The 21,761-nt window shown below is 38.2% G+C and overlaps 1 pseudogene; it reads left to right on the top strand.

Moving 5' to 3' along the window:
• LOC101353405 (guanylate-binding protein 4-like) overlaps nucleotides 1-21,494 on the top strand; it is a 28,036-nt pseudogene extending 6,542 nt beyond the window's left edge.
• Nucleotides 21,495-21,761: the final 267 nt, after the last annotated feature.

The raw sequence follows: 21,761 nt of genomic DNA, 5'->3' as shown, positions 1-21,761 counted from the left end.
ATAGGGTTTCCAAGGCTGTAAATCTCAAAGGAAGCCGACTGCCACATCTTTCTCCACTGGAGTCTGGTGGTTTCAACCACTGGCGTTTCAGTAAATAGATGAAAGCTTTAACCACTGCACTACCAGGGCTAGTGAATAAACAACTGAATAAATGAATGAAGAGTAGACTCCATGTCCCTTACTCTAATTTACTTTCTAGGCAGACCCTGAGAATGACTCATGAATCTTCGCACTGGCCGTGCTCCTGAGTAGCACCTTTGTCTACAACAGCATGAAGACCCTTGACCACCAGGCCCTGAAACAGCCGCAGTATCCTTCCAGAAACTGAACCACCATGTTTTATTGCGTTTATGGGAATGGCAACTGAGACTGTTTCTTCTTTTCTGTGACCCACTGTTATGATTGAATAGGTGGGGATATAGGGCAGAAGTTAATGTTTATGAAATGTATTTGTAAATAATCTGGAAGTTGTTATGTAGGCTGCAACTCCTTCCTTAACTAAATTCCTAGGTATGTGACTGACCTAACAGAGCTAATCACAGCAAAATCTTCCTCCAGATCTGCTGAAGTAGAGGATTCCACTGAGTTTGTGAGTTTCCTTCCAGACTTTGGACTGTAAGGGATTTCACCTTGGAGTTGGAGATAGATGGAAGCTCCATCACTGAAGATGAGTACCTGGAGGATGCCTTGGAGCCGATTCCAGGTATCAAAGCATGATCTGGTGGTGAAAAGTTCATTAGGTAATGGAATCATCTAAGTCATGTCATCAGCACTTAACTTTAATTTTTACTGAAACTCAGTTGAGACCTATGCAAATGGTGATTGGCAATTTTGGAATATTGATTGATGATTGATTTGTATGGATTACTACTACAGGTAGTCCCTGACTTAAGACTTATCAGAGTTACAACAAACCTCGCTTGCAAACGTGGTTTTCTTTTTTTTTTTTTGGCACATCTTATCATTAGTGATACGTACTACATACAATTTTGTAGTGCTTAAGTTGCTAATGTTTTCATTGTCAGATATTCACTCACAAATATTCAGTGTTATGATTTACTGTTCAAAACACTACTGTATAGCAAGCTATGAAAAATAAAAAAAATAAAAAATTGTTATTTGACTTACGTTGGAACCTACTTACAATGGAGTCATGGGAATAGAACCCTGTCATAAGTGAGGGACTACCTACAATTGAAAAACTCTAGTTGCTGGCATTTAAGCTTACTGAGGAAATTTCAGGCCCAGTGCTGGATTATTATTATATTATTTTAGATCAATTGATACTACATCATGAAAAAAATATTTTCCAGATTACGATCAGTTCCTTTTTAAGTGTTCCATTTCTTTTATATTGAGAAAAAAATAGATCATCATATTGGAAGTTAATGAACACCAAATCATAATGCTGTATCTTTCAGAGAAAGGATATTTATACCATAAATGTTCCAGTAAAAAAAATTCAACATACCCCCAGTAAGACATTCAAATGCATCATTTTACCTTTCTCATGACTTCACCCCTCGTGAGTCTGTCAGTTTGTTGTACCATGGGGGCTTGTGTGTTGCTGTGATGCTGGAAGTTATGCCATTGGTATTCAAAAATCAGGGTCATCCTAGAGCATAATTCTAACTCACAAAAAAAAGAGACCAGATTTACTGGCCTAAAGGAGACTGGAGAAACCTCAAGAGTATGGCTCCCAGACACCCTTTTAGCTCAGTGGTGAAGTTACCTCTGAGGTTCACTGTTCAGCCTGGGAGTGGACAGCCCCATAAAACCAAATGAGACTAACAAGGTACAGGAGTCCAGTGACAAGGGCCAGAAGGCAGAAGGGGACAAGGAAGCTGGTGTTAGGAACACAAGGTTGAGTAAGGATATTGTTGATGTGTTGTGAGATTGTTAACCATTGTCATAGGGCAACATTTATAGTAACTGTTAAATGAGAAACTACTTTGTTCTGTAAGCCTTCATCTTAAGTGAGAATAACAGCACAATTGGAAGAGCATAGTCAATGTCACTGAACTGTGTATGTAGGAATTTTTGAAACGGTGTATCTTTGGCTATGTGTATTTTCACCAAAAAAAAAAAAAAATGGTTGAGAATTTAGAGGATTAATACGTTGTGGGGTTGTTAACCAATGTCATAAAACAACATGTGTACTACCGTTTCATGAGAAACTATTTGTTCTGTAAGCCTTCACCTGAAGTACAATAAAATAAAATAAAATAAATTTTAAAACTACAAAAACAACAAAAAAAATCAGGGTCATCCATGGTAGACAGGTTTCACCTGAGCCTCCAGACTAAGACAGACTAGGAGGAAGGATCCAGCAGTCTACTTCTGAAAAGAATTAGCCAGTGAAAACCTTATGAATAGCAGCGAAACACTGTCTGATATAGTGCAGGAAGATGAGCCCCTCAGATTGATAGGCACTTAAAATACTACTGAGGAAGAGCTGCTTCCTCAAAGTACAGTTGACCTTAATGACGTGGATGGAGTCAAGCTTTTGGAAGCTTCATTTGCTGATGTGGCATGACTCAAAATGAGAAGAAACAGCTGCAAACATCCAGTAATAATCGGAACTTGGAATGTACAAAGTATGAATCTAGGAAAATTGGAAATTGTCAAAAATGAAATGGAACCCATAAACATCGATATCCTAGGCATTAGTGAGCTGAAATGGACTGGTACTGGCCATTTTGAATCAGACAATCATATGGTCTACTTTGCTGGGAATGACAACTTCAAGAGGAATAGTGTTGCATTCATTGTCAAAAAAAACATTTCAAGATCTATCCTGAAGTACAACACTGTCAGTGATAGGATAATAGCCATACGTCTACAAGGAAGACCAGTTAATACGACTATTATTCAATTTTACACACCAACCACTAAGGCCAAAGATGAAGAAACTGAAGATTTTTACCTTCTTCTGCAATCTGAAATTGATCAAACATGCAATCAGGATGCATTGATAATTACTGGTGCTTGGAATGCAAAAGTTGGAAACAAAGAAGAAGGATCCGTAGTTGGAAAATATGGCCTTGGTGATAGAAACAATGCTGGAGATCCGCATGATTGAATTTTGCAAGACCAATGACTTCTTCATTGCAAATACCTTTTTTCACCAACATAAATGGCCACTATACACATGGACCTCACCAGATGGAATGCACAGGAATCTAATCGACTATATCTGTGGAAAGAGACAATGGAAATGCTTAATATCATCAGTCAAAACAAGGCCAGAGGCCAACTACAGATCAGACCATCAATTACTCACATGCAAGTTCAAGCTGAAACTGAAGAAAATTAGAATAAGTCCACGAGAGCCAAAATATGAACTTGAGTATATCCCATCTAAATTTAGAGACTATATCAAAAATAGATTTGATGCGCTGAACACTAATGACCGAAGACCAGATGAGTTATGGAATGACATCAAGGACATCGTACATGAAGAAAGCAAGAGGTCATTAAAAAGACAGGAAAGAAAGAAAAGACCTAAATGGGTGTCAGAAGAGACTCCGAAACTTGCTCTGGAACATCGACTAGCTAAAGCAAAAGGAAAAAATGGTGAAGTAAAAGAGTTGAATGGAAGATTTCAAAGGGCAGCTCAAGAAGACAAAGTAAGGTATTATGATGACATGTGCAAAAACCCGGAGATAGAAAACCAAAAGGGAAGAACACACTCAGCATTTCTCTAGTTGAAAGAACTGAAGAAAAAATTCAAGCCTCGGGTTGCAATACTGAAGGATTCTACGCAGAAAATATTAAACCACGCAGGATGCATCAAAAGAATATGGAAGGAATACACAGATTCACTATACCAAAAAGAATTGATCGGCATTCAACCATTTCAGGAGGTAACGGATGATCTGGAAACAATTACTGAAGGAAGAAGTCCAAGCTGCACTGGAAGCAATGGTGAAAAACAAGGCTCCAGGAATTGACGGAATACCAGTTGAGATGTTTCACAAACAGATGAGTCACTAGAAGTGCTCACTCCTCTATTCCAAGTTATTTGGAAGATAGCTATGTAGCCAACCAACTGGAAGAGATCCATATTTGTGCCTATTCCCAGGAAAGGTGATCCAACTGAATGCAGAAATTATTTAACAATATCATTAATAGCACTTGCAAGAAAATTTTGCTGAAGATTATTCAAAGGCAGCTGCAGCAGTATATCGACAGGAAACTACCAGAAATTCAAGCCAGATTTAGAAGAGGACATGGAATGAGGCATGTCATTGCTGATTTCAGATGGATCCTGGTTGAAAGCAGAGAATACCAGAAAGATGTTTACCCATGTTTCATTGGCTATGCTAAGGCATTCGACTGTGTGGATCATAACAAATTATGGATGACATTGCGAAGAATGGGAATTCCAGAACACTTAATTGTGCTCATGAGGAATCTGTACACTGATCGAGAGGCAGTCTTTTGAATAGAACAAGGGAATATTGCATGGTTTAAAGTCAGGAAAGGTGTGTGTCAGGGTTGTATCCTTTCACCATACCTATTCAGTCTGTATGCTGAGCAAATAATCCGAGAACCTGGACTATATAAAAAAGAACAGGGCATCAGAATTGGAGGAAGACTCATTAACAACCTGCATTATGCAGATGACACAACCTTGCTTGCTGAAAGTGAAGAGGACTTGAAGCACTTACTGATGAAGATCAAAGACCACAGCCTTCTCTATGGATTCCACCTCAACATAAATAAAACAAAAATCCTCACAACTGGACCAATAAGCAACAGTATGATAAACAGAGAAAAGATTGAGGTTGTCAGGAATTTCATTTTATTTGGATCCACAAGCAACACTCATGGAAGCAGCAGTTAAGAAATGAAAAGATGCATTACATTGGACAAATCTGCTGCAAAAGACCTCTTTAAAGTGCTGAAAAGCAAAAATGTCACCTTGAGGACTAAGGTGCGCCTGCCCCAAGCCATGGTGTTATCAATTGCCTCATATGCACGTGAAAGTTGGGCAATGAATAAGGAAGACCAAAGAAGAATTGAACTGTGGTGTTGGCAAAGAATATTGAATATACTATGGACTGCCAAAAGCATGAACAAATGTCTTGGAAGAAGTACAATCAGAATGCTCCTTCGAAGCAAGGATGGTGAGACTACGTTTCACATACTTTGGACATGTTATCAGTAGAGATCGGTCCTTGGAGAGGGACATCATGCTTGGTAATGTACTGGGTGGGTGAAAAAGAGGAAGACGCTCAGTGAGACGGATTGACACAGTGGCTGTAACAATGGGCTCAAGCATAGCAACAATTGTGAGGATGGTGCAGGACTGGGCAGTGCTTCACTCTGTTGCGCATGGGGTTGCTATGAGTTGGAACTGACTCGACGGCACCTAACAACAACAACAACATGACTTCACTCTCTTCATTCTTACAAACTTTACACATTATGTTATTATTTTAATATTATAAATTAACTACACAGATTACTTAAGAGTGGACAATTGTGGCATCTGGAAGGAATATCTATTTTAATTTAGGCATTCATTTATTCATTCTAGCAACAAATATTTATTGAACAGATGATATTTGCCACAAAATCACTCTATAGGGCACAGTCAAGTCTGATTCAGTCTGATATAGAGAATCAGTGATGTTTCCAAACTACATTAGTTTAAGCTTAGTTTTCAGAGGTTTTTGCTAAAAGAATTCCTAAACATATTTATTGTATTTGCATTCTGGGGAGTATGACTTCTAAAAAATTTTTTTTGTTACTGACTTGCTTATCATCTCTCTTATCCCTGATGTTTCAAAAGCAATATCTTACCCTTATTTCTAGTATTACTTTAAGGCCCATATTTAATTTCTGACATGGAGACACTAGGATCAGAAAAGTACTGCTGACCAGTTTTTCCATTAGTCAATCATTCAAAAAACATTTAGTAAGTACTAATCCCCCAGAATCCATACAAGTGCAGAGGAAACCACACATAAGTTTCCTTACTTGAGATCAGTGCTTTCCCTGCCTCTCCAGAAGTAATTCCTCATCTCTTTGCCCTGTACAGAAATGGATTTTTGCTACCTTTGATAGATTGGCACAATGTTACTTTGTCATGAGGTACCACATGATTGAATAAACGGAGATTTTCAGGCACAGGAGCTGCAATGATGCAAAGATCCCTGGAAATAAAAGTTGACAGGATCCTTGCCTGAACTCCGTCCCATCAATAGTTGCTCTTTTTCCACTTCTGCAGCTCGGAATCCCAAAATTCAGAATTCCAACCTGCCTAGAGAGTGTACAAGGCATTTCTTCCCCCAACAGAAATGCTTTGTCTTTGACCAGCCTACACGTGACAATAATCTCTTACACCAGATTGAGGGAGTGCCAGAAGAAAAGCTGGCTTGTAATTTCCAGGTGAAATTTTAAAAATTTTGTTCCTATATTTTAACCATGCAAAGACCAAGACCGTGAGGGAGGGAATCATCATTACTGGAAACCATGAGTCACTTATGTCACAAAGCATGTCACTGTTGATTAGCGTGTGCAAAGTTGTGATTGTTCTGTGGGTTTGTCAGTAATGTTGTTTGCATCTGTGTGTTGATGCGGAGAAGCAGATGTTCATGCCACACGCAGAAATGCATGTTTCTTAACTAAAGTCTCCATGAATGTGTGTTTCATGAAGCCTAGTAGATGAGCCCTGGTGGCATAGTGGTTAAGAGCTCGGCTGCTAACCAAAAAGGTTGGCAGTTCAAATCCACCAGTAGCTCTTTGGAAACACTATGGGGCAGTTCTACTCTGTCCTGTAGGGTCGCTATGAGTCGGAACAGACTTGAGGGCACCTAACAACAAGAATATATCTGCAGATCCAAATCCACCAATTATAAAAAGACATAATGTTACTGAAGAGAGAATATCTGCATTGTAAGGAGAAGACCTATGTGATAAGTAAGGGTAGAAAAATATATATTGTGAATTTACGCCAGTCAGAAAATAAATACCAGGCCACGAATCCCTGCACATCACTTGAGACTTCGAGAAATAAAATTAAATATAATCTTATGTACTAGGCTGTCTTCATGGCCCTGTGACCTATGAAGTCACATAGTACCCCATTTTTAGAAGAGCCCAAAGTCAGAAGCACTTATGTTTAGTGAGATACTTTGTGTCACTGTCATCAAATTCTTGATGATTTTTTTTTCACCAAGGGTCCCACATTTTCATTTTGTACTGAGACATACAAATTATGTAGCTGGTCTTATTTATGTACTTGACTTCACCTATATAATCTACACATTTTTATTTTATTTGATGGGAAAATATATTTTTGAAGTACCCCGAGCGTATCGGCTGTGATCAGTAATTTTAATTATAATATGACGATTGGGAAACAAAAATGAAAGAGTGGACAGGAAAACAATGATGTTTCTAGATGGAAATAAATTCATGAAAGATGAAAATCCATTGTCATCAGTTCTTTTGTGATTTTTAGAACATAAATTCCTAAAGCTTGTAAACCATTGGGTGAGCACTTGATTTTATACGTATATTTTCTGACTCATTCAGGGCTGGCGACTCTGGCGGAGACCTATGTGGAAGCCATCAACAATGGAGCAGTGCCTTGTTTGGAGAATGCAGTGACAACTCCAGTGTGAGAACTCGAAGGCTGTGCAGAAGGCAGCTGACTACTACAGCAAGGAGATGGCCCAGTGAGTGAAGTTTCCCACAGACACGCTTCAGGAGCTGCTGGACATACTCACAGCCTGTGAGAGAGAAGCCATTGCACTCTTCATGGAGCACTCCTTCAAGGATGACAAGAGGGAATTCCAGAAGAATCTCACGGTACTGTGTCTTAGTATTTATCCTTCCTAATGCCTGTCTTTCTGGAATGATGCCTAGGGTCCCCCTTTTTGCCCCATGACTCATCTCCTTCTCATGGTAGGAGGAGCCGGGATTCTTGTGAGTGACAGGGCTCTGCAGGACTGCAGCTCACCCTTTTCCCTAAAGATGGGCACTTTAATAGTTTCAATTACTACAAACAAATTATCACAAACATAGCTGTAAAGCAACACACATTATTAGCTTAGGGTTCTGTATAGAAGCCATACAAGCTGGCTCAGTTTTCTGCTCAGTGTCTCACGAGTTGAAAATGAGTTGTCAGTGGAGCTGTATTCTTATCTGGAGGCTCTGAAGAGCCTCTAAGCTCATCCAGATTGTTAGCTGAATCAAGAGCTGTCCGGTTGTAGAACTGATGTCCCCATTCTCTGGATGACCATTAACCAGGGAGGCACCCTTGGGTCCTAGAGGCTACTTTGGGACCTTTCCATGTACCTTCCTCCGCAGTAAAGCCAGCAATGGTACTTCAAATCCGTATCTTATTTCTACTATCTCTAACTTCTTCTTTTGCCACCAGCTGGAGAAAACTTTCTGCTTTCAAAGGGTCGTGTGATTAGGAAATACCCCTCTGAGTAGTCTGCACTTCTTAAAGTCAAAATGTACTATACAACATAACCTAATGACAGGAGTAAAATCCACCCAATTCACAGGCTGAGGGGCTATGTAGGACGTGAACAACAGCACAAAGAAATTTGATAAAAAGCTTATTTCTGCTTACCATAGGAGCTTTCCCTGAAATTCTTTCAGTCTGTGTTTCACTACCCTAAAGAGGCACAAATTTCTTAGTTCATTTTAAGTAAAACCAGCTGCATTTTAATTTACACATGGAAGCAAAATGTTTCTGTTCCTCTGAAACCATCACTGAAAGAAATCATGAAGGGTTCCAAACTCTGTTCAGAGTACACTTACATGATTACTGGGTGAGTTTCTATATATATATATATATATATATATATATATATATATATATACACATTTTCATCCATAGCAACCCTGGTCCCTTAGGAAACTCTACTTCCACCACAGTCAGCTCTCTCTTGCTCATTTTTGATGATAAGGTCACTGTTAATCATACTATGTTGTTGTTAGGCACTGGTGAGTCAGTTCTGACTCATACCGACTCTATGTACAACAGAATGAAACACTGCTGTGTTCTGAACAATTCTCACAATCGTGACTATGGTTGAGCCCATTGTCGCAGCTAATGTGTCAGTCCAACTCATTGAAGATCTTCCTCTCTTTGGCTACCCTCTACTTTACCAAGCATGATGTCATTCTCCAGGGACCGTTCCCTCCTGATAACATGTCCAAGTACATTAGACAAATTCTGGCCATTCTCATTTCTAAGGAGGCTTCTGGCTATAATTCTTCCAAGACAGATTTGTTCATTCTACTGGCAGGCCATGGTTTATTCAATATTCTCTCTACTTTATTTTGGTCTTCTTTATTCATTTTTCCACTTTTGCATGCCTATAAGGTGATAAAAATGCCATGGCTTGTGTCAGGCACACCTTAACCCTAAAGGTGAAATTTTTCCTTTTTAACACTTTAAAGAAGTGTTCTACAGCAGATTTGCCCAATGCAATACGTTCTTTGATTTCTGGACTGCTGATTCCATGGGTGTTGACTGTGTATCCAAGTAAAATGATATCCTTGACAACATCAATATTTTTTCCATTTATCATGGTGTTTATGGGTTCAGTTGTGAGGATTTTCATTCTCTTTACGTTGAAGTGTAACCCATAATGAAGGATTGATTGATTGATCTTCATCAGTAAGTACTTCTAGTCCTCTTCACTTTCAGCAAGGAAGATTGTCTCATATGCATATCACAGGTTGTTAATGAGTCTTCCTCCAATCCTGATACCATATTCTTCTTCAGGCATTCCAGCTTCTTGGATTATTTACTCAGCATACAGATTGAAGTAGTATGGTGAAAGGACACAACTCTGACACACACCTTTCTTGATTTTAAACCATGCAGTATCCCCTTGTTCTGTTCTAACAACTGCATCTTGGTCTATGTACAGGTTCCACGTGAGCACAATGAAGGGTTCTGGATTTCCCACTCTTGACAATGTTATCCACAATTTCTTATGATCCACACAGTCGAATTCCTTTGCATAGTCAATTAAACATTTTTCTAGTATTCTCTGCTTTAAGCCAAGATCTATCTGACATCAGCCATGATATCCCTCCTTCTATGTCCTCTTCTGAATCCACCTTGAATTTCTGGCAGTTCCCTATCAATGTACTGCTGCAAATGTTTTTCAGTCATCTTCAGCATAATTTTACTTGCATGTGATATTCATGATGTTGTTGTTGTTAGGTGCCATCGAGTTGGTTCTGACTCATAGCAACCCTATGTATAAAACGACAAAACACTGTGGTCCTATGCCATCCTCAAAATCGTTGCTATCCTTGAGTCCATTATTGCAGCCACTATGTCAATCCATCTCGTTGAGGGTCTTCCTCTTCTTCACTGACCATCTAATTTACCAAGCATGATGTCCTTCTCCAGGGACTGACCCCTCCTGATGACATCTCCAAAGTATGTAAGACAAAATCTCTCTATTCCTCACTCTAAGGAGCATTCTAGCTGTAATTCTTCCAAGACAAATTTGTTCATTCTTCTGGCAGTCCATGGTATCTTCAATATTCTTCGCCAACACCACAATTCAAAGGCATCAATTCTTTGGTCTTCCTCATTCATTGTCCAGCTTTCATATGCAGATGAGGCAATTGAAAATGCTACAGCTTGCTTCAGCCTCACCTTAGTCCTCAAAGTGACATCTTTGCTTTTTAACACTTTAAGGAGGTCTTTTGCAGAAGATTTTCCCAATGCAATATGACGTATGAATTCTGGACAGCTCCTTCCATGGGTGTTGATTGTGGATTCAAGTAAAATTAAATCCTTGACAACTTAATCTTTTCTCCGTTTATCATGATGTCACTTATTGGTCCAGTTGTGATGATTTTTGTTTTCTTTTTGTTGATGTGCAATCCATACTGAAGGCTGTAGTCTTTGATCTTCAACAGTAAGTACTTCAAGTCCTCTTCACTTTCAGCAAGCAAGGTTGTGTCAACTGCATGGCACAGGTTATTAATAAGTCTTCCTCCAATCCTGATACCACTTTCTTCTTCATATAGTCCAGCTCCTCAGATTATTGCTCTGCGTACAGATTGAAGAAATATCGTGAAAGGATTCAACCCTGACACGCACCTTTTCTGACTTTAAACCTTGCAATAACCCCATGTTCTCTTCAAACAACTGCCTCTTGATCTATGTTCAGGTTCCTCATGAGCACAGTTAAGTGTTCTGGAATTCCCATTCTTCGTAATGTTATCCATAATTTGTTATGATTCACACAGTCAAATACCTTTGCATAGTCAATAAAACACAGGTAAAAATCTTTCTGGGATTCTCTGCTTTCAGCCGGGATTCATCTGACATCAGCAATGATATCCCTGGTTCCACATCATATTCTGAATCTGGCTTAAATTTCTGGCAGTTCCCTGTCTATGTACTGCTGCAACTGCTTTTGAATGATCTTCAGCAAAGTTTTACTTGTGTGTGATATTAATTATATTGTTCAATAATTTCCACATTCTACTTGACGATCTTTCATTGGGACAGGCATAAATATGGATTTCTTCCAGTACATTGGCCAGGTAACTGTCTTTCAAATTTCTTCGTATCCACAAGTGAGTGCTTCCACCATTGCATCCATTTGTTGAAACATCTCTATTGGTATTCTGTCAATTTCTGGAGGTTTATTTTACGCCAATGCCTTCAGTGCAGCTTGGACTTCTTCTCACAGTACCATCGGTTCTTGATCATATACTACCTCCTGAAACGGTTGACTGTCGACCAATTCTTTTTGGTACAGTGACTCTGTGTATGCCTTCCATGTTCTTTTGATGCTTTATGAGTCGTTCAACATTTTGCCCATAGAACTTTTCAATGTTGCAACTTTTGGCTTGAATTTTTTGTTAGTTCTTTCAGTTTGAGGAATGCTGAGTGTGTTCTTCCCTTTGGCTTTCTAACTCCAAGTCTTGCACATTTCATTATAATATGTTATTTTGTCTTCAAGAACCGCTTTTGAAATCTTCTGTTCAGCTGTTTTACTCTCTTTATGTTGGTATTTGAAATACCACTTACTTAGTTCCTGGCATCACAGCAACATGCAAGCCACCATAGTACTACAAACTGTGAGATAAGTGGTGGAATCATACTATAGCTTAAAAAAATCATGGCATTCATGTCATTCACACCCACCGTTTTACATATGATGAACCAGACCCCAAAGGAGTTAAGGATGTTCCAAAGATCACACAGAGAATTAGCCAAAACTGAGAGTAGCACATGCCTCCTGCTCCTGGTCTTTTGTATATCCTGCCCCACTGTTTTTTTTAAGAAGTCCACAGTTGGATCATCCTGTCTAATGGCATCTTTCCATTGTATTTCCCTATAGGAAACCATAGAGAAAAAGAAGGAGGATTTCATGATGCAGAATGAAGAGGAATCTGACAAATACTGCCAGGCTGTGCTTAAACAGCTTTCTGAGAACCTGATGGAAGGTATTTCAAGGGGAACTTTCTCTATTCCTGGAGGACATGGTCTCTACTTAGAAGCAAAGATGAAAGTTGAACAGGACTATGCACAAGTGCCCAGGAAAGGACTTAAGATGAGGAATAAAAAGACAGAAGGAAGTCTAGCCAAGTTGAGAATTAGAGTCTGTGCCTGTCCTTCTGAAAATCTAAGACTACAGTACCAGTTGTGGGGGACAAAGCAAAGCATAGGGATATCTTGCCATCTTTAGTTATTATACCCACAATTAGTTAGGTATCCTTGAAAAGACAAAAATATTTTTTCCCAAAGAAAGGATTTAGAATCAAGAATCCAAATGAAAGAGAACATTTCTTTCATTATCATGCAATGTGATAGTTTTTGTTCTAAATACAGGTGATATAAAGATGGAAGACTCAATTTTGTTTGTAAGATATTTATGATATCACCTAAAATAATAAAGACAAATGTATAGTCAGTTGAATACAGTATACTAGGAGTTATCATACTGCCATGTATAGAATATGATAGTAATGATGATGATGATGATAGTCAACACATACAGAGCACTCTCTTTCTTTAACAGTCATCGTATTAGGTGCTTTGTTGTATTATTAAGTTGTCTAAAGTCCAAGAGCCAGCAGGTGATAGAGCTGGTAGGGCAGTACATAGTACTTGGTGACCATTAAAATTTGGGAAGGCAGCTTAGGAAAGATTTCTGAAAAAGGAGAGAGGAGGTACAAGATGAAGTATCCATAGATGTTATCCTGGCTCATAATGGGTAGTTAACATCTAAGCAGAAGACAAAGAGTATGCAAATATATAAAAACAATAGAGGTTATGTGTTTGTAGAACTATAAACAAACCTGGTTGACTGTAACCTGGGTAGGTGCTGGGCAGCATCACTAGGAGAGGAGGCTTGACAGTTAGGAAGTAGGCTAAGACAGAGGATTTTCATGTCTCACTAATGGGTATGGAATTTATACTGTGGTTACAGAAAGAAAGGAAGTACACAGGGATCCTAAATAGCTTGAAAAGTCTACAGGGTCATGCTTAGGGTTTTATCAAACAATAATTTACAACAAGAGATTATATCTTGGCTGCCTGACATGTCTTTGCTCCTTTTTGTTCCTCAGGCAAATGAGATTCTCCTGAGCTTCCTACAAAGTCAGGCAACAGTAGAGGAATCCATCTTGCAGTCAGATAGAGCCCTCTCTGATTCAGAGAAGGCTAAAGCAGGTACGGGGGTAAGATTCAGTCACAGTAGGGTGGAGAGGCTCCTGCAATGCCCTGTGACAGATCTGACAGGAAGATCTTCCTAAAACAATAAGATTTCTCTCCTTCTGCAGAACATATGCTCTGCTCAATCTGAAAATAATGAGAGGAGTTGTGGTTTGTACGTCCAGCCAGACAGGCAGTGCCTGTCCTATCACATTCTGAAAAGAGTTCTTGATGGTGTGGATACTAGGAGAATTAAGAGATGTCAAATACTCCCTTCAATTTAGTGTCTCTGATATCAGAATAGCAGAGCACAAACCAAAAAAACCAAACCCATTGCTGTAGAGTCAATTCCGGCTCATAACAACACCGTAGGACAGAGTAAAACTGCCCCGTAGGGTTTCCAAGGAGCGGCTGGTGGATTTAAACTGCTGACCTTTTGGTCAGCAGCCAAGCTTTTAACCACTGTGCCACCCTGACTATTTTTTTCTTCCCTGTTTAAAACCTTTGTGGGACAGCAATGCAGGCCAAGATAGAGGCAGCTGAGAAGAAACAGGAGATGCTAGAACATCAGAAGAAACAGGAAAAGATGAAAGCTCAAGAGAGGAGCTTCAAGGAAAACATGAAGCAATTGAAAGGGAAGATAGAGAGGGAAGTAGAAAGCTTTCTGAAAGAGCTGGAAAGGATACTGAAGCATCTGCTGAAGGTAAGTCTGTGCTGGGCCTGGGCAGTGCATGACGAGCAGTGCTCTGGTACATCAGAAAGGGAAGAGTCAAAATTTGAAACAAATTCATAAGCCTAGAGAAATGCAAACATCATATGATTCACTAAAACCTGAAATCCATTTGGATCCAGCTGAAGTCATTAAATCCACAAGACTGCAGCACCTTTTGTCATGTTAGGCTTTGGAGAGGATGAATAACATTCCCCAGATCTTTGGGCTGCTATTTGTGTTGATTATAGGATGGCCTTATTGTGCCCCAATTGAATATGGTCTTGAGCCTCTTATCGTATAGTCCTAGGATTCTTGGTGGCACATCAAAGAAACCTGAAATAGATCCATCTGGTCTTGAAAGTACCTGATTTGGCCTCATATGAAGTACAAGTGTCCTAAAGCTATAAAACTGGCTGCATTTGTTTCCCAATCTGCCTGAGTCACCCTATGAAGCGCAGAGGAAAATTCTTTCCTTGTCCCAACATGGAGCTTGATAATAAGTGTTATCTACAGGGTCAGCAATTCCCATTATTTGTTAAATGTGTGTGGCATGCTCCCTTGGGTGAAATTGAAAATTAAGTCCCCTCAACCTACATTCCATTTGAAAGGGTATCATTTGGGCTGGAACACACTACGGGAATCATTCTCAGGCCTGACCTAACTATGACCCCTCCTCACATAGAGTGAGATAGTTCCAAGAGAATCTTAGATTGGTATAGACCATGGATACACTCACTATCCAGGTCCAAAGATACAGAGAATAATTTGACAGCTTCATCAAAGAGCCCTCTATGGTGGTAGAAAAATAGACACATGTGCTTATAGCTGATGGAGCTGTTATTGACAAAACCTGTACTCTTTATAATTGGAGATTTTAAAATTGTATCCTTGCCTCTTTGTAGGTTCAGAAAGAGATGCCAATGAAGGATTTAAAAAGAAATCTGGATGAAAAATAAAGAGATAAATCAACTGCAAGAAAAGATTGAAAAAACAAAGAAAAATAGAGACGTATGGGTTTCAGAGGCTCTTGATATAGCTGACGAAATATTAGTGACAGCACTACCTCTGATAATATCTACAATAAGACTTACCATGTAACATTTTAAATGGGCTTAGAATTCTTGTTAAGGAAATTATACAATGAAGACTCTTTTGTTTATGTTGTGGCTCATTTCTGAAGTATATATGTCATGTCAGTTTCATTTAACAAAAGTTTAAAAATAAAAAGTGATTTCTAGACAATATCAAAGCTTACCATAAACAATGACAAAATTATAATCGAATAAATTTAAAGAAATGAGAAAAACAAGTTAGAAGATGTAATAGAAGAGAATATCAAATTTGTAACACCAACAAAACAAAAATATGATGGAGTATAATTACCAAGAAGTATGTAAAATTCATATGAAGAAATATTTAAAATGTTACTGGAAGACACAAAAATTAATAAAAATGGACAAAATAGTAATGTCAGTATGCCAAAAGTCAACACTTAACATAACATATACACTTAACATAATTCAAATAAATATGTCACATCTTTTTTTTTTTTTGTGGAAGTAGACTAATTTACTGTAAAGTTTATAGGGAAAACCACAAACAAAAATATCCAATGAAATTTGGAAAAAAAGATAATGAGGGGGGACTAGCTCTAACCATATATTAAAACATCCCCACAATTAGCACAGTGGTACTGGCATCTTAGTATTCAAACAGCTGTATAACAGACTTGAAAGTCTAGAAATCAATGCAAAGTCATACAGAAATTTAGTGTATAATAAATTTAGTGTTTCAGATTGGTGAAGGAACATAAACTATTCAGTAAATGATATTTGGACAACAGGAAGCCATATGTAAATCCACTGCTAAAGACTGAATAGTCTTTAGCAGAACATGTAGAGAACTTTGCCTGTAGGTATATAGGAGGGCATGGTCAGGGCCCTGAATAGTTCTACTCAATCTGCAAAATAGTGCTGAGGAATTCAAGTGAAGCCAGGGTAGATCATGGATGCTTTTAGATATAACTGCACTTCTATAACTGCCACCCATACAGGTAATGAAGGGAGGGATGTCTTTTAATTCTTTCAGAATTTAATCAAGCCTTAGCAACTGGTCATTTAAGACTTTGATCTTTCCTTCCTGGAATAAATGCATCTTTTTTTATGGTGCAGTATTCCATAATTGCGAAGCTAAATTTCTGTATCATTTAAGAGGAGAGGGCAAGGAATGTGTAGAAGTATTAATTTCCTTACTTGATAAAGTGGGAAGTTCATAAATACACATAAAATTAAGAATTGTAATTGGTTTGAGTAAATTGAAGGCATTTCAGTCCTTTTCACTGTGGTCCGAGGGCTGTTGCTGGGCTTCTGGGAATCTTTATTCACAGAGAATAGAGGACATACAGAAATAAACAGTGGATTTTCTTTCTCAGCATGTTGAGTCCACATGTGGTGCTCAGAACAAAAGCAGCCATTTTGAAAACATGAAGGCAGCTGTCCAAAGAAAATAAGAAAATAGTAGTCAGAGATAAAAAGAGAAAGAAATCAGGAACTTAAGGATACTCTTGAGCTGCATATTTACCCAGCGCCATTAATGGCTTTCACCCAGATTTCACAGAGGTTAGATTCTAAACATCCTAAACTTAGGCCATTTTAAGTCTTCTACTTTTGTAAACTACATTATTGTTTTTTGCTTGTGCTTACATTATTTTTACTATTTAAAAATATTTTCAAGTTAATGACAAAACTTACTGTAAAATTTTAGAAAAGTTAAAAGTGAGAACAGTGACCTTGGCATGGTAAAGAATAGACACTACTGTCTAGTAGCCAAAATCATGTTAATGGTGATTCCTAGTGTCATGCCCTTGAGAGTCAGTATCACCACAATATTTAATATGGTTCTGGGGGTCTTAAGCCACCTATTGGGACCAAAAATTGTATACATTTGTCAATTCCTGGAGCTTTGCTTTTGCCAATGCCTTCAGTGGGCCTTGAACTTCTTCCTTCAGTACCAGTGATTCTTGGTCATAAGCTATCTCCTGAAATGATTAAAGATAGACCAATTCTTTATGGTACAGTGACTCTGTATGCCTTCCATCTTCTTTTGACGCTTAATGTGTCATTCAAATTTTTGCCCATAAAATTCAAGACATGAATTTTTTCTTCTCTTCTTTCAGCTTGAGAAATACTAACTATGGTTCTCCTTTTCTGGTTTTCTAACTCCAGATTTTTGCACATTTTATTATAATACTTTACTTTGTCTTCTTAAGCTGCCCTTTGGAAACTTCTGTTCATCTCTTTTACGTCATTTCTTCATTTTGCTTTAGCTACTTTGTGCTTAAAGCAAGTTTCAGTCACTCCTGACACCATTTTAATCTTTTCTGATCTTTTAATGATCTTTTACTTTCTTCGGTTATGATGCTGTTGATATCATCACAGATCTTTGGTCTTGTCTTTGGTTGTTAGTGTTCAATGTGCCAAATCTATTCTTGAGATGGTCTCTAAATTCAGTCAGGATGTATTCACGGTTGTACTTTGATTCTTGTGAACTTACTTTGATTTTCTTTAGCTTCAGCTTGAACTTGCACATGAGCAGTTAATGGTCTGTTCCACAGTTGGCCTATGGCTTAGTCTTGACTGATAATATTGGCTTCTCCATCATCTCTTTCCACAGATGTGCAGTTGTAGTCAATTTGATTGCTGTATAATCCATCTCGAGAGGTCCATGTGTATAGTAGTTACTGTGTTGTTGAAAAAAAGTATTTTAAATTAGTAAGTCATTGGTCTTGCAGAATTCTATTATTTGATCTCCAGTACTGTTTCTATCACCAAGGCTATATCTTCCAACTGCTGTCACTTCTTTGTTTCCAAATTTTGCATTCCAATCACCAGTAATTGTCAATGTATCTTGATTGTGCTTTTGAGCAATTACACGTTGTAGCAGTTCTTAAAAATTGTCAATGTCTTCATCTTTGGCATTTGTGCTTGGTGTGTAAATTTGAATAATAGTCATATTAACTGGTCTTCCTTGTCAATGTATGGATATTAATCTATCACTGACAGCGTTGTACTTCAAGATAAATCATGAAATGTTCTTTTTGGTAATGAAAGGAACACTGATCTTTTTCAATTTGTTTTTCTGGCATAGTAGACCATATGACTTTCAGATTCAAAATGGCTAATACTAGTTCTTTCCAGCTTATGTAGGATGTCTATATTCAAGTGTTCTATTTTATTTATTTATTTTTATTGTACTTTAGATGAAGTTTTACAGAACAATCTAGCTTCTCATTAAACAGTTAGTACACATATTGTTTTATGACATGGGTTAACATCCCCACAGCATGTCAACACTCTCTCTTCTCGACCTTGGCTTCCCTATTACCAGCTTTCCTGTCCCCTCCTGCCTTCTAGTCCTTGCCCCTGGGCTAGTATGCGCCTCTAATCTCATTTTGTTTTATAGACCTGTCTAATCTTTGGTTGAAGGGTGACCCTCAGGAGTGACTTCATTACTGAGCTAAAAGGGTGTCCGGGAGCCATACTCTTAGGATTTCTCCAGTCTCTGTCAGGCCAGTAAGTCTGGTTTTTTTTGTTTTTTTGTGAGTTAGAATTTTGTTCTACATTTTTCTCCATTTCTGTCTGGGACCCTCTATTATGATCCCTGTCAGAGCAGTCAGTGGTGGTAGCCGGGCACCATCTACTTGTACTGGACTCAGTCTGGTGGAGACCATGGTAGTTGTGGTCCATTAGTCCTTTGGACTAATCTTTCCTTTGTGTCTTTAGTTTTCTTCATTCTCCCTTGCTCCCAAAGGGGTGAGACCAGTGGAGTATCTTAGATACTTCACTCACAGACTTTTGAGACCCCAGACGCTACTCACCAAGGTAGAATGTAGAATATTTTCTTTATAAACTATGTTATGCCAGTTGAGCTAGATGTTCCCCAAGACCATGGTCCCCACAGCCCTCAGCCCATTAATTCAGTCCCTCAGAGAGTTTGGATGGGTCTATGGAGCTTCCATTACCTTGTCTTGTACAAGTTGTGCTGGCTTCCCCAGTATTATGTACTGTTTTACCCTTCACCAAAGTTACTACTTATCTATTGTCTATATAGCATTCCCCCACCCCCTCTCCCCCATCCCTTGTAACCATCAAAGATTGTATCTTTTTATGTGTAAATCTTTACATGACTCTTTTTTGTAACGGTCTCATAAAATATTTGTCCTTTTGTGATTGACTTATTTCACTCAGCATAAAAGCCCTCCAGATTCATCCATGTTGTGAGATGCTTTGCAGATTCATCATTGTTCTTTATCATTGTGTAGTACTCCATTGTGTGTACGTAACATTGTTTATCCATTCTTCTGTTGATGAGCATCTAGGTTGTTTCCATCTTTTTGCTATTGTGAACAATGCTGCAATGAACAAGGGTGTGTATATGTCTATTCTGTGATGGCTTTTATTTCTCTAGGATATATTCCTAAGAGTGGGATTGCTGGATCGTATGGTAGTTCTATTTCTAGCTTTCAAAGGAAGCGCCATATCATTTTCCAGAATGGTTGTACCATTTTGCACTCCCACCAGCAGTGCATAAGAGTTTCAATCTCCCTGCAACCTCTGCAACATTTGTTATTTTCTGTTTTTTTGATTCATGCCAGTAATGCCAGGGTGAGATGATATCTCATTGTGGTTTTGATTTGCACATCTCTAATGGCTAGTGATCTTGAGCATTTCCTCATGTGTCTGTTACTCGCTCAAATGTCTTCTTTGGTGAATTGTCTGTTTGTTTCCTTTGCCCATTTTTTAAATGGGTTATTTGTCTTTTTGTTGTAGAATAGTTGGATTATCCTGTATATTTTAGAGATTAGACCTTTGTCAGATTTGTCATGACCAAACAATTTTTTCCTGTCTGTAGGTTCTCTTTTTACTCTTTTGGTAAAGTCTTTTGATGAGCATAAGGGTTTAATTTTTAGAAGATCCCACTTATCTGGCTTTTCTTCTGGAGTTTGTGTGTCGTTAGTTATGATTGGTATCCTGTTTATTGTTAGTTATGATTTGTATACTATTTATGCCATGTATTAGGGCCTCTGGGGTTGATCCTATTTTTTCTTCTATGATCTTTGTAGCTTTTGTTTTTTGAATTAGTTTTTATGTATGGTATGAGGAACAGGTCCTGTTTCATTGTTTGGCAGATGGACACTCAATTTTGCCAGCACCATTTGTTAAAACGACTGTCTTTTACCCATTTAACGGACTTTGGGCCCTTGCAAAGATCAGGTGACCATAGGTGGATGGGTTCTTAATTCTGCTCCATTGGTCAATGTATCTGTCGTTGTACCAGTACCAGGCTGTTACAACTACAGTAGTTGTACAGTATGTTCTGAGGTCGGGTAGTACAAGTACTCCTACTTTAGTCTTCTTCTTCGATAGTGCTTTACTTATCCAGGCTGCTTCCCTTTCCATATAAAGTTAATGATTAGTTTTTCCATCTCTTTAAAGAATGTTGTTGGTATTTGGATTGGGATTGCATTGTATTTGTTAGATGTGTGTGGCATGCTGCCTTGGGTGAAACTGAAAATTAAGTTCCAGCAACCTACATCCATCTGAAAGGGCATCATTTGGGCTAGAACATGTTATGGGAATCATTCTCAGGCCTGACCTAACTTTCACCCCTCTTCACTTTCAGTGAGATAGTTCTGAGGGAATCTTAGATTGGTATAGATCATGGATACTCTTACTATCCAGGACCAAATGTATGGTGAATTGGACAGCTTCATCAAAGATCCCTTTATGATGGTTGAAAAATAGACACGTGCTTATTATACCTGATGAAGCTGTTATTAACAAAATCCCTACTCTTTATAGTTAGAGATTTTAAAAGTGTATCCTTGCCTCTTTATAGGTTCAAAAACTGCTGGATGAAGGATTTAAAAAGAAATCTGAGATGTTAAATAAAGAGATAAATCAACTACTAGAAAAGATTGAAACAACAAAGAAAAATAAAGCCTCCCAGGTTTCAGAGATCCTTGACTATGGTGGCCAAACATTACAGATAGCAATAGTTCAGCAAATGAGTGGACAAACACTTACCGTGTCATATATTGTACTCGTGGCTTAGAATTCTTGTTAAGGAAATTATGCAATGAGAATATTTTGTTTATGTTGTAGCTTATTTTTGAAGTATGTATGTCATGTTAGTTTCATTTAACGAAAGTTTAAAATGAAAAGTAGTTTCTAGACAATATCAGAGCCTACCATAAAAAAGACAAAATTATAATTGAATAAATTTAAAGAAATGAGAAAAAACAAGTTAGAAGATGCAATAGAAGAGAATATCAAATTTACAATACCATTAAAACATAAAAATATGATGGAAGAAAATTAC

Source organism: Trichechus manatus, unplaced genomic scaffold (assembly GCF_000243295.1).
Source record: "Trichechus manatus latirostris isolate Lorelei unplaced genomic scaffold, TriManLat1.0 scaffold00058, whole genome shotgun sequence".
NCBI lineage: Eukaryota > Metazoa > Chordata > Mammalia > Sirenia > Trichechidae > Trichechus > Trichechus manatus.
The sequence above is the reverse complement of the archived record's forward strand: the minus strand, read 5'-3'. Positions and strand labels throughout refer to the sequence as shown.